The sequence below is a fragment of the Paramisgurnus dabryanus genome, chromosome 24, assembly GCF_030506205.2.
Source record: "Paramisgurnus dabryanus chromosome 24, PD_genome_1.1, whole genome shotgun sequence".
Lineage (NCBI taxonomy): Eukaryota > Metazoa > Chordata > Actinopteri > Cypriniformes > Cobitidae > Paramisgurnus > Paramisgurnus dabryanus.
The window spans coordinates 16,648,264-16,661,295 of record NC_133360.1 but is presented as its reverse complement, the minus strand read 5'-3'; the positions used below and the strand labels follow the sequence as shown (position 1 = coordinate 16,661,295).

General features: G+C 38.8%; 1 protein-coding gene across 2 annotated transcripts in view; it reads left to right on the top strand.

The window, feature by feature from the left end:
• LOC135729598 (uncharacterized) overlaps window positions 1–13,032 on the top strand; it is a 548,602-nt gene that overhangs the window by 492,539 nt on the left and 43,031 nt on the right. The window lies entirely within an intron of this gene.

The following is a 13,032-nucleotide window of genomic DNA, read 5'->3' as shown; positions in this document are numbered from 1 at the left end:
GGATATAATACCTCATGATTTTGCAAAGTCCAAGCATCACTTTGACCATGGCATGATGATGGTAACCTCCAAAATGAATTTCTGAAATTCCACTACAGTCACTGACGTCAAAATATAACCGGGTTTAGAGCATGTGTCTTACATTTTCATGAAGCAATTTCATAAAGATAAAATATACAGTATATTGTATAGTACTAAAATGAGCATTAGCATTGGACTGTGTGCGATTATTGTTCACTTTTCAAACAACACATTTCATAAAACAATTAGTTTCACCAATGCAAAAACATAGCTTTGCCCAGTTTCTGCACATTATTTGTAACATATTATTTGCTCAGATCAAAACATATAATAATTTTGAGCTCCCACCCAGCTGTTACTTCATGTGTTACATTCTGTGGGCTGGAAACCTAAAAATTTTAGTTTTCTTGAAGATTGATTTATTAGGGAACAAGGGGTCGCAAGATCAACCATCTGACCCGTGGAGTGAACATGTCTGGCCCGCTGCCATTCATTACTTCTGGACAGATTACAGATGCTGAAATCAGAGAAGGGCTGGAGTTTAATGAACCTGAAGAGGTGTGGGGCATGATAATGGATCAGGGTTTTCACCACCTCAGAAAGCCTGTGCCATACGTGACAGCCTTGTAGGGGGCACATGGGGCAATAAAATTCAATGAGGTGTAAGTGGCAATTACCCAGAAGTCTTTGTGTAAGCTGACAGTCACAGACCACAAAGGTTCCAAAGCTCCACCCTTTGCGCTTACAAGCACAGTCTTTAAGGCATAGTTTTCGGTGAAAACACATTATATTACTTAAAATACTATGAACAATTAATATCTGATTCAAAAGTGTGCAGCACTTTTTTTCTAACAGTGAATGAAAAAGAACTACATAACTACAAGGCCAGATGATAATAGTTCTCGGATTGTTCTTTGGAGGGAGGGGTGGTAGGACAAGCAAGTGTGTGGATGCAAGCATGGATGGAGGGATGGATGAGGTGGTTGACAGATTGAACAGATGGGAATATGAGTGGGTGGACAGATGGATGGATGTCAAGATGGATGGATTAGTGGGTGGATGGAGTAATGGTAAGATAGATGGATGGATGGGGAGTATGTGGATGGAGGGATGATGAATAGATAGATGTATGGATGGATGCATTGAGGGAAGAGTACAGTATGTTGTTGGATTAATAGATATAATAGACAGATGAATAGATGGATGGATAGATTTATGGATGGATTGATAGATGGATCTGTGAAGTTGTGGAAGGATGGATGGACAGATAATAGTCGAGTGTTTGGATGGAGGCATAGATGGATTGATGAGGGTGTGTCGGTAAACTGGATGGACAAGTGTGTGGGTGGATGATGAATGGATGGAGTGATGGACGAGTATGTGTATGTAGAGATAGAAAAATGGGTGAATAGGTAGACAAATGTATGTATGTGGATGGAGGGATAGATAAATGTATGAGTGGGTAGACAAATTTATAGATTGATGGACAAGTTGGTGAATGGATGGATGGACTGATGCATAGGTAGATTGATGTACAGTAGGGATGATGAATAGATAAATCTATGGATAGATGCATTAACTGAAGAATATGGTGTTGTATAAATGGATGAGTGGATGAACAGATGAATGAATGGATAGAGTTATAGATGGATGAATTGATAGATGGATTGAGAGGTGTGTGGCAGGATCGATGGACAAATAAATAGATGGGTGTTTGGATGGAGGGATAGTTGGACAGATGGATTGATGAGTCTGGGGCTGGGAATTGGATGCACAAATGTGTGGATGGAGGATGGATAGAGTAATGGACGAGTGGGTGGATGGTAGGATAGATGTCAGAACTCTTGAGTATTGAAGGTCTTTTCACACAGTTGCTCAGCTTTTGTTTGGCTTTTTTTACTAAGTAGGGAGATGCCTATCTGTGATTACAGAGGCCTGTTGCCTTGATTTCTGGCAAGCAAACAGTGTGGAAATATCAAATGATAATGAATCATTAGTCTAACATTTGTAGATCTTTGAATGTCTGGAATTCAGCCAAAGTGGAAGCTCACATTCCAAACAAGATTTTTACATATTAATTGTCCTTAACAGGACAACAGCAAGCCTGCCTGTCTCCGAGTACTGTCACTCAGCAACATAGTAACATTAATATATCTACCTTTGAATGGAAACACTGTGAAAAATACATTTAGGTAGCATTTGGGGAATCAAAGAATACATTTTAAGGATAAAGTTTTCCTTATTTATGCATACAAGAGTTTTACATATATAATTATGTATATAATTCCTTCTTTAATTGCCCATATAAAGAAGTCATACGTATAGAAAACCCCTGAAACGTCAGTTGGACCTGTAATCGAAAAAAACTTTCTGAAACTTGTACGAACCCTGGCGAAGTGCATTCGGCACAGAAATACTCTGTAACCTGCCCAACTGCTTTTTTGACACTTTGCCTACACGTTTAGCATGAGGAAACAACTCTATAACTGTTTTAATAAATCAGAATGCTTGAAATACCATTGAACCCCTCCTTTAATTTGACTTATGGTAAATATGCTCAAACATTTTTTAACTATAAATATCACAAATTTCTCTGATGTCTTTATTAACTCAGAATTAACTTTTCATAAACAGGATGTACACCACATGCGGATACTGACAGCATTTTCCGATGCCAATTCATACATTATTAATTGTTTGTGTCATTACATAGAGTGATAATGGCGAGCGTTTTTTGCATCCATGGGGTTTAAATCTATGATCGGAAGGTGTACATGTCTCTTCGGGGATATTTTGATTGTGAACTCTCTGTAAGAGGTTGGTGATATTTCACATCATTACTAAGATCCCCTAGGACATAGTGTTTAATTTTTTATGCCACACTGAATACAGGATGCACCTTATTAAAATATGGATAACCATTCTGTTCCCAGCATGCATTGTGGGTCTGCAACACTGGAGCTGCTTAATGTGCAATGCTGGTGTGCACAAAAAAAAAAATATTTTCATTATTTAAACTAAGAGAAAAAACACATACTGTTGGAAAAACTTTTTGTGGAGTACCAACATAAGCACTCTGTAACAATCCGATCAGAGACTCCATTGACTTCCATAACAGTGAACTATCCCTTTAAGATGCATTTTTACTGTATCTTAAACCTTTATATAATCGACACCCCGAAACTGCAGTGATCAATGATAAGATATGGGATCTTAAAATAAGGTTAAATGTTTTTGACCTATATCCCCAGGCCAGTTATAAAGCTAAAACATCTATCAAATGTGAAACCTAGACCCTGAGATGCTTAACCAAACAATTACTTTAAGCTTTAAATACAGAAAACACTGAAATAACTATCAGGAAAGTCTGTTTAAAGCGTCATGAAACACTAACCAACACTTTTTTTTAGATGTTATCAAAGTTAGTTGTGTTGCACATCATAGAAGACAATGTTAGTAACATTAGGAGAAAACTAGTTAACTTTTAGTTTTTTTGTGATATTTCTGATATTTCCATATCGTTTAAATGTCACAGGCTGTGACCTGGCAAATTACTGTAGTACCTCATAATCGTCAGTGTCTCATTAATATTTATAAGATAGCATGTTCTTATCCAATGCGGAAATGTTTCGCTTTTGTGTGTGTCCGCGCGTGGATGTGCTCCGTGCGGCCATGTCATCCGGGGGAGGGGTGTCTGGATAATCGCACATAGATACGGTTCTGTAGTGCGCCATTACGTACACACTGTAAATACGTTGGATGATTTTCCCCACAATGCTGTCAGGATTAGATTCACCATCAACTGAATCTGTTCGGGAAAGCTATGAAAGTGTTTTCATATTTGGGTGAACTATTCCTTTAAGATCTACAATCTATAGGGCAGCTCATGGTCTGTGACAGCTTAGCTAGCGTATTAGTCATGTTTATTTCACGTGGAGGGATATTACTATAGTTAGAGTCATCATTTAATAGTACTTTGCCAAGAACATTTCCCAAAATGGCATCATAACGTACTGTAATTAGTGTCATTATGTTAAAAAGAGCTTCAGTCTGACCTGATTTGATAGTCTCATCTGAATTCACATCAGGAGGTTTTCGACCAATAATGATGCTTGACATTTGCGAAAAGCACGGTTCGTAATTCATGGTCATCATAATACTGCAAAGATGGAAGAGGAAGGGTAACGACAGCACTGGCTGTTTCTGTTGTGTTATTAAACTTCAGACTTTCCACGCGAACACCTACTGCAGAAAACATCCAGGATCATTCAGATCTTGAAGGAAGAGGGATTGCTAATGTTGTATGAAGATGTGTGCTCCATGGAAATTAAATCACAGTCAGAATCATCAGTTATTTAAATCTGCTGGCATCATCTGTTATATGAAAAAGTGTGTGATGTATTAGGAATTAATCATTCCTTGTACTGAAGAAAATGTGAGTGCTTGCTTTTCGAACACTCACCATCATGCTGCTGAGATATTGTGTGTAGGTTTATCATAATTTTTAAAGCAAACCATATTAAACCATTAACAAGTGCAATTTTCTGTCCTGTGTTGGCATAACTCTAATTTTAAATAAAAATTTAAATAAAACATATGGGCATTTATTGTCCCTTTTAACTTTTAAATAAGCAGGGGTTAGATCATTGGTCGCACATCTTCTGTCAAAAAATAACATAATCCGGGCCACAGAAAAAAATGTATTGACTTAGTTTTATATTCGTTTGATTATTGATGTAAAACAACTGTTGTTGAACTGTTGAAAAGCGCTTATTAAAGAGGTTGTGCAACCATGAGCCGTGCTCTCCATGACAGTGAGTATAACTGAATGTGTGATCAGATTGCTCATCATCTGCACCTCACGTTAATCATATCATTGTTACCATGCGATCAGTTAATCTGGTCGGGACTTTGGAGTGTTCATCCAGAGAAGAGCTGTAACTCAGGGTTACTCAGCTGTTACTCAGAGAAGAGCTGCTGAGGGGTTTGTTTGTTTAAGTCACAGCTTCCTTGGTGACACCTCATAAGGAGTGCAAGTGGGAGATGTAATGCAACACATATTAAACTACGGATGAGGAAATATCCATCAGGTGCCCAGGTTATGAAAAGATAAAAACATGCAAATAAAAGTAGCCTATGTATGCAGCTCACTCATCTCAATATGAGTAATGAAGTATATCTAATATATCATTATGTTGCTTGCCATGCAGTTACACGTATGGCAGGAATATTAATTCTTACAGAGATGGAACATAATCAAGTCAATACTGTGACTAAAACAGAAGCATAAAAAAATGTAGGCTATAATAGTTTATAAATGTATTCCGGATTTGCATTTGTTAGTCACAGTGCATGTGACGCAGGAAATGCATTGCATTTTGTAACATGCGATAAACATCTGTGTACACGTACAAGTCAAATAAACTATACTTTGCAAGGCTATGCCGTACATGTACATTCCCAGACACGTAAAAAACTGACTTGGAGAATAAGAGAGCATTTCATTGGACGAAAATGTATCTAGTGCAGGATAAGTCATTGATATTTTTGATTTGGTGCCACTGGAGACTCTGTAGCTTTAAATGTTCTGTTTATCCACCCAATGTACTGGTTGCTTAAGACTCTGTGTTAAGTTAAGGCCAGTCATGTGGCGACGGACTCTTTTGTGTATTCTCTAATTGCCTCTGAAGTACTTCCTGTCAATCACAGCGAGGTCCACTGTACGTGCGATTCATTAACACCAGCACACCAACTTGCTTTCAGCTAGTAAGCGTTCTCTTCTTTAAGATTCTGTCTCTACTTGCCATCTTCAAATACTACAGCAGGGAGTGGACCGTAAGGGCAGACCTCCTCCAAACATCTAAAAGATGGCTGAGCCCACCTGCCATTCATTGATCTGCTTTGGCAGCCTGCTGAGGAGAAGATGAACAAAGAAAGAGAGATAGTATGTCCAGCAGGAAGAAAACCATGTCCATGCCCACACCTTCTCTGGACGAAGTACTGACGCAGGACTGTCAAATTCTTACCGCTGGTTTTCTTCCGAGATGCCTGCGCTTGGAGATATGATATGACAGAGAATGTCACGACTCCCTGTAAGTTTATCTTGACAGGGTGGATGGCCAGCATGGGGCTACCACAGGCTTCACATGATGCTCACAGATCCACAACCTTTCATAATTGCCCCTGGGCACGTTTCTTTTTTGAAAATCATGTTTTTTGGGACATGAAAGTTATCTCCAGCTGAAGACTTCATGTGGAGAATGAAATCGAAGCATAATATCACTCTCAATATATGAATGCTCCGTCATTAAAGGTTTTTCAGTATTGATCGGACGTACTGCCGTTGGAAAGCATATTTAGGGAGCAGCTAGAATCATACACTCTAAGAAAGGATGTGTTAATTTTTTACAATTTTTGTGCTATGCTATTAACACATTATGTGTCATTTTAACACATTATGTGTCATTTTAACACATTATGTGTAACTTTGTGTTGATTTTTTTTTAAATAAATCAAAAGTGATAAAAGTAACACAAAATGTGTTGTTTCAATAATAATAACAGATGTGTGGATTCTGGGACAACGCATTTAGTGTGTTTTCATTAAACTAACACTAAGTAACACAGGAAATAATATATGGAATTGTTTGAGACATGGCATGAATTTCCTCAAAGAAGTTTAAGATCATATACATCTTGAACGTAGATATATAAATGAACACAGAGAAGGGAAGTTTAACACTGTGAAGCACAAGCAAACATGCAGCTAAAAACCATCAGGATATAATCACGGGCTTATTTATTGCATTTGGAGCCTTACCTCCAGATAAAGTAATAAACTGGACTGATGATTTAAATGTTGTTTACTCAAATGTGCGTTGTTAACTCTCCAGATTTTATGTTGCAGCACTCATTCACTTCTCCACATGGACTGTTTGTTTACAGTGTCGCGTGAGCAGCTACACTGCAGGTTTCGACTTCATTTGGCGCTAAGCAGACCTCTTGGTGATGTCAAAGTACCGTGAGAGCGATGCAAAGCAGATTTCTCCATGTGATAACTGGAATCGCTCTTGCGCTACTTTGTTGTCACTCGCCTGTGGATTCTTGTGGCGCCACAGCAGTCTGCTCCCCAGTCACTCTAGCGCCGCTAGAGTAGTAATTTGATTTCATACGCCGATCGGATTGCGCAGTTCAGCAGGAAGTCAAACACACCAAATATATAGCTTATGTATATCCATTTAAACCTGTTTTGAAATGTCACAAAACCATGCTGTTACGCATCCTCACGCTATTTTTAGTGGGTATACGGAAATCCTTGACAATTCCTAGTGGGTATACGGCGTAGTCCTGCGTATCACGTAGACTACACCACTGGCGAGCACCGATAGTTTCACGTGCGCACCCGAAACTAAACTTTATTAAATTTTTGCTCCAGGTCCCCTTAGGGGCTCTGTAAATAATAATGTTGTGAGGATATGTATTGCCATATTGCGTTAAATACTCTTGCCTATAATATGTAAATCACATAGTAGGAAATATATAATGTGGTAGGGCTATACTGCAAAGTTACCCTGCAAATTTTTATTTATATATGTGACCAGTCACGGAAAGTAGGGACACAAGTCGGATCTGGGATCTGGCATTTTGAGTTATTCACAGATTCTGAAAGTGCAGTTTCTAAGCTTTCCAACGATGTGTAACACATGGAAATCTGATAAGATTTGGAGAAGTTGTGGCCATTTGAATATAGGAACTCAGAAATACTCAAACCGAGAAAATCGAGACGAAAGGGACTCTTCTTTTCAGCTGGGGGAGACAATAGGGCTCATTTACATCTCATTTAGCTAAGCCATGCCCCCTGTAAAACCCTTTTTGAGATGTTCTAGCATCATATGTAGTATTTTATGACCAAATGACAACCCGCAAAAATAAACATGACTCTTTTACCTTTGTGGGGATCACAAGTCGAATCCAGTCTGTTTCAGATTATCCAATGACCATATTTGTCCACAAATGCGTATAATCCGTGAAATATAGATGTTAAGTTCTTGAACGAATCGTTCTTTTGAGCCGGTTCTCAGGAAGTAACCGGTCGAGCCGGTTCGCAAATCGAACTGAATCGAACTTTAGTTTTGGGCACAGGTTCCGGGTTGATGACGCAGGACGCACAGCCGAAATAGCACGTCGGACTCATAGAACCGAACGAAGTTTGTCGATGATTGCCGAGGCGAGGATTGCCGACGATTCTCATGAATGAGTTGCTGACACTGCGTGTGAATCACCAAGGATTTGAACGAGCCTGATTCGCGAAGTTTTTTGTTTTATTAGTTTCTTGATATGCTTGTTTTATTGGTTTTGATACTATTTATTTTGCATGCAAATCATATTGTAGTTGTTTAAGGAAGACCAATGAGTTTAACACACAAGTTTATTTATTATTTATACTTACACACATCCGCAATAGTGCATCAGTGTCTTTTAGGAATCTTATTCAAGTTGTAGGCTTGTCAAAACTGGTCAGTTATATCTGGCATTTAATATTTATTTATTATTTATGATCCGCGATTTAAACTGTGACCACAAACATTACTAACTTGTGAATGCAAGGCTATAAATCACCTATGCCTTCACAAAAACAACTGTTTATTTAAATGTTTTAATGTGTTGACACAAACGACTTTTTTTGAATGTTTCATTGATACAATAAATGCGTATAGTAATGTCATTTCTTGATGACGTCAGGAACCGGTGAATCGGCTTTTTGAACCGGTTCAATGAGCCGAACTGTCCGAAAAGAGCCGGTTCGCGAAAATGAATCGGACTTTGCATCACTAACATGTAAGGGTATATGAGCTTACACTCCGTTAAACACATGAACCCGCCTTCAAAGTTTGTATTTAAAATAGGGAAGTAGTATAATAGATCATCCAAACAGCGCCGTCGAAAACGTGACATCCTTTAGAGAGGTTACCAATGGCTCGCTCGTTTCTCCATCAGCCAATGACTTCATGGAAAATATTGATAGACAAAACATGTAGCCAATTATATGAAGAATACAACTATATCTGTGTAACTTCTGTGTGTTTGGACTCATGCTACGCTGCAAGAACTGACATACAGATGACGTCAAAGTACCGCAAGAGCGAGTCGAAATCAAACTACTCCGTAAGATTTCTGAAGAGCTCTCGCGGTACTTTGACGTCATCCGACTGCGGCGCCGCATAAAGTCAGTGACGCGGCTGACGTACGATGCGGCTGACTGTTATTTGTTCCGCCCCAGCTTCTTTTATTTTTCTTTTGTTTTGTGCGCCCGAGCTTAACAGTCTGGGGAGACGCAGGCTATAAGTTTGAAAAAAAAAAAAAACTTAGCAAACATGTCTGAGGAACAGGGCAGCGCGTCACTACAGTCACGTGACTTCACGCTCGAGCCGGAAGAGAAGACAATGCTGAATAAAGTCGTAATTCTGCTATTTTTGGACCAAACTGTATTTTCGATGCATCAACACAATCTTACTGACCCACTGATGTCACATGTACGGAGCCCGCGAGGGGACATGGTGGTGGATAATATTTGGGATAAGAGGGAAATTTTTTTTATAGCTTTTGCGTTCCCCCGAGAAGCTTTTTGCGTTCTCTCGCAAAACTTTTGCGTTCCCCCGAGAAACTTTGCGTTCTCTCGCAAAACTTTTGCGTTCCCCCGAGAAACCTTTTGCGTCCCCCTGAGAAACTTTTTGCGTTCCCCCGAGAAACTTTTTTCGTTCGCTCGCAAAAAGAGCCTACGTTTTTGCGAGAAACTACGGCGCTTACAGCGTCACCTGAGGCAGTTCATTGATGCCAGCTGTTTAAATATGATATATAACTACTGTTATTAAAGAATTATACGGTATTTCTTTGTATTTAAGTCCAAGTTCAAAATAAACAGTGGCATGTAAGTGGCTATTGCATAGCCTTAGTTCACTCCAAAATGGTCTATTGTCACTTAACCCTTGTGTGGTGTTCGGGTCTGTGGGACCCGTTTTGAATGTTTACTGAAAGAAAAATTATGCAATTAATTGTTGTTTCAACCTCAGATTCATTGGCCTTGGCTCATTTTCTATGAATAACATAAAAATAAACAACTTTATAATTAATGTACACTGTACACCCACCCTACACATTTATATTACATATGTGGTGTTCGGGTCCACTGGACCCGGGGTTAATAAAAGTGTAAAAATTGAATGTGCTATGTAACTTCACTCTGTTTTTCTCCTACCTGGGACTCCTGTGAGTGCATGAGTGTGTTTGTATACATGTCTGTAAATATGTGATGGATGCATGTCAGAGTTTTCTCCTTCTGCTTTTGCTGTAATGCCGCAAGGATACAACATGTTATATGCCGTGCATGAACATTTGTCTGTACCTACTGTCCCAAACACTTTACCTTCTGTCTAACAGGAACCATTCTACATTTTACCATTATAAAAAATCCATAGTTTTATTGTAGTAAAAGAGTAGTAATCATGGTTATTTGGTATACTGATTACCATTTGTAAAACCATGGGTTTACCACAAAACCTATGGTGTGTGTACCTGCTATTTATCACGTTGTGGGGACCAAATGTCCCACAGAGATGTGTGTGTGAGAGAGAGAGAGAGAGAGAGAGAGAGAGAGAGAGAGAGAGAATAATAGAGAAAGTAAAATATTATCCATGTATTTTCATCATTCCAAGTTGTGGCCAATAGCAACACATTGTACTTTAATGTGTGTGGACCAGATGGACACAGTATATGTGTATAAAATGCAAGAAATGCATACACAACACAGCTACACATTAAAAATTAGCTTCTTATGTGTTGTGTTGGCTGGCATGAACAGGTAATGTGTTTAGTGTGGATGATGTCTTATGATACGGCATCTGTTCAGTTTGGGGCCTGTGCTGTGTAAACTGACACAAATGTGTACAATTTCAAAAAGTTCAAATAATTAAACATCAACAGTGATGAAAAACTTTGTTTCATTTATACTTTTTTAAGATAAATATGATTTTTCCCCCAATATATGGATCAGAATAGAATTTTCTTCTTTTATTCGATATTACCACAAAAACGAATGGCACTTTAGTTTATAAATAGTCCTCTACCAGTGGTAAATGACCAATATTAACCATAAATTCTGTCTATATTACTTGCAATAAGGCTAAAGTTAACATCTGTAAACAATATTACATAAATTTGTATGAATGCATTGGTTTAAGATACTAATAATGCTCTGGGTCCACCAGACCCACAAACATCGTCTAAGTAACAAAAATACGAACACCACACAAGGGTTAACTTATGCTGCTTGGCTCCTCAGCATTAGGATCATTATAGAAATTATATTAATATTTAATATTTCACATTTAGAGGTGGATATAGGCTACCCCATGCCATCTAATAAGGGTACTCCGTATAGCTGCGTGTTCCCAGCACTACACCATATGGCATCATTGATGTCCGCTGTTATAACTACTGTTATTAAATAATGATATTGTATTTCTTTGTATTTAAGTCCGAGTTCAAAATAACACTCTTTAAATCACTCCATTGTGAAACAGGTCATGTTTTTAGTTCAGATAAACACTTTATCTCCCGTCAGCAATGGTTCAGACAGCTCAATGCATTCACAATGTAGCGGTTTATAGAGTGTTATTTTGAACTTGGACTTAAATACAAAGAAATACGGTATAATTCTTTAATAACAGTAGTTATATATCATATCTACAAACAGCTGGCATCAATGATGCCATTACCTTGTGAACTGTCTCAGGTGACGCTGTGAAGCGCTGTGGGTCCTCACGGAAACATAGGCTCTTTTTGCGAGCGAACGCAAAAAGTTTCTCGGGGGAACGCAAAAAGTTTCTCAGGGGAACGCAAAAGGTTTCTCGGGGGAACGCAAAAGTTTTGCGAGATAACGCAAAGTTTCTCGGGGGAACGCAAAAGTTTTGCGAGAGAACGCAAAAAGCTTCTCGGGGGAACGCAAAAGCTATAAAAATAAAATTCCCTCTCATCCCAAATATTATCCACCACCATGTCCCCTCGCGGTCTCCGTACACATGGACTACTTTGATGATGTTTTTATTAACTTTCTGGACATGGAAACCATACATAGATTTTCAATGAAGGGACAGAAAGCTCTCGGACTAAATCTAACGATAAAACATCTTAAACTGTGTTCCGAAGATGAACGGAGGTCTTCCGAGTTTAGAACGATAAGGCTGAGTCATTTATTACATTATTTTCATTTTTGGCCGAACTATCCTTATTTAGTAGTCACGCTGTTCCCTTTGGGGGCGGAGGTGAAAACACAAGCTTATACAGTATGTAAATATACACACAGACAATGACGCCCCCCGCTGCACGCTAGAATCTCCGGAAAAACAAGACTATTTTAACCGCAAAATGTACGCTTTTAAATATACAAAAACTGCTATCTCAAACATGGAGAGGCTTCTTCGTGATCTCAACTAACAGATTCTGCAATAAAACGAAAATCACAAATTTCGAAAAAAAAACTTTGTTTCTCATTTTCTCGAAACTTGTGCTGCCGACTTGAGTCCCTGGTTTCCGTGACGGGTCACATATGTGGAGATAAATAAACCTTTGCAAATCTGCTGATTTGATCCATTCATGTCCTGACCACAAGCTAGAGATTTCAAACATCCTTAATGCACATTTACTACTAGTCTATCATCTTGACGGATCCGTATACGTACTGCAATAAACATGCATTCGACATTTTTTTACATCAAAGGCTGACAGGCTATGCCATTTGGGTATGCCATTATGCCGCTCACTGATCCCCCTATATTTAAACAAATCCTAGACATTGTTGGACCTGCCGAACAAGTTGAGCACATTTATATACTGTGTTGAGCAGAGAGGCTGGAGTTTGACCAGCGGGAAGTGGCCGCACATTAGGCCGCCAGACGGGGTTGCTATATAACTCACAATGTAATTATTATCAGACCGGCCCTCGTGGCCTCAAAAC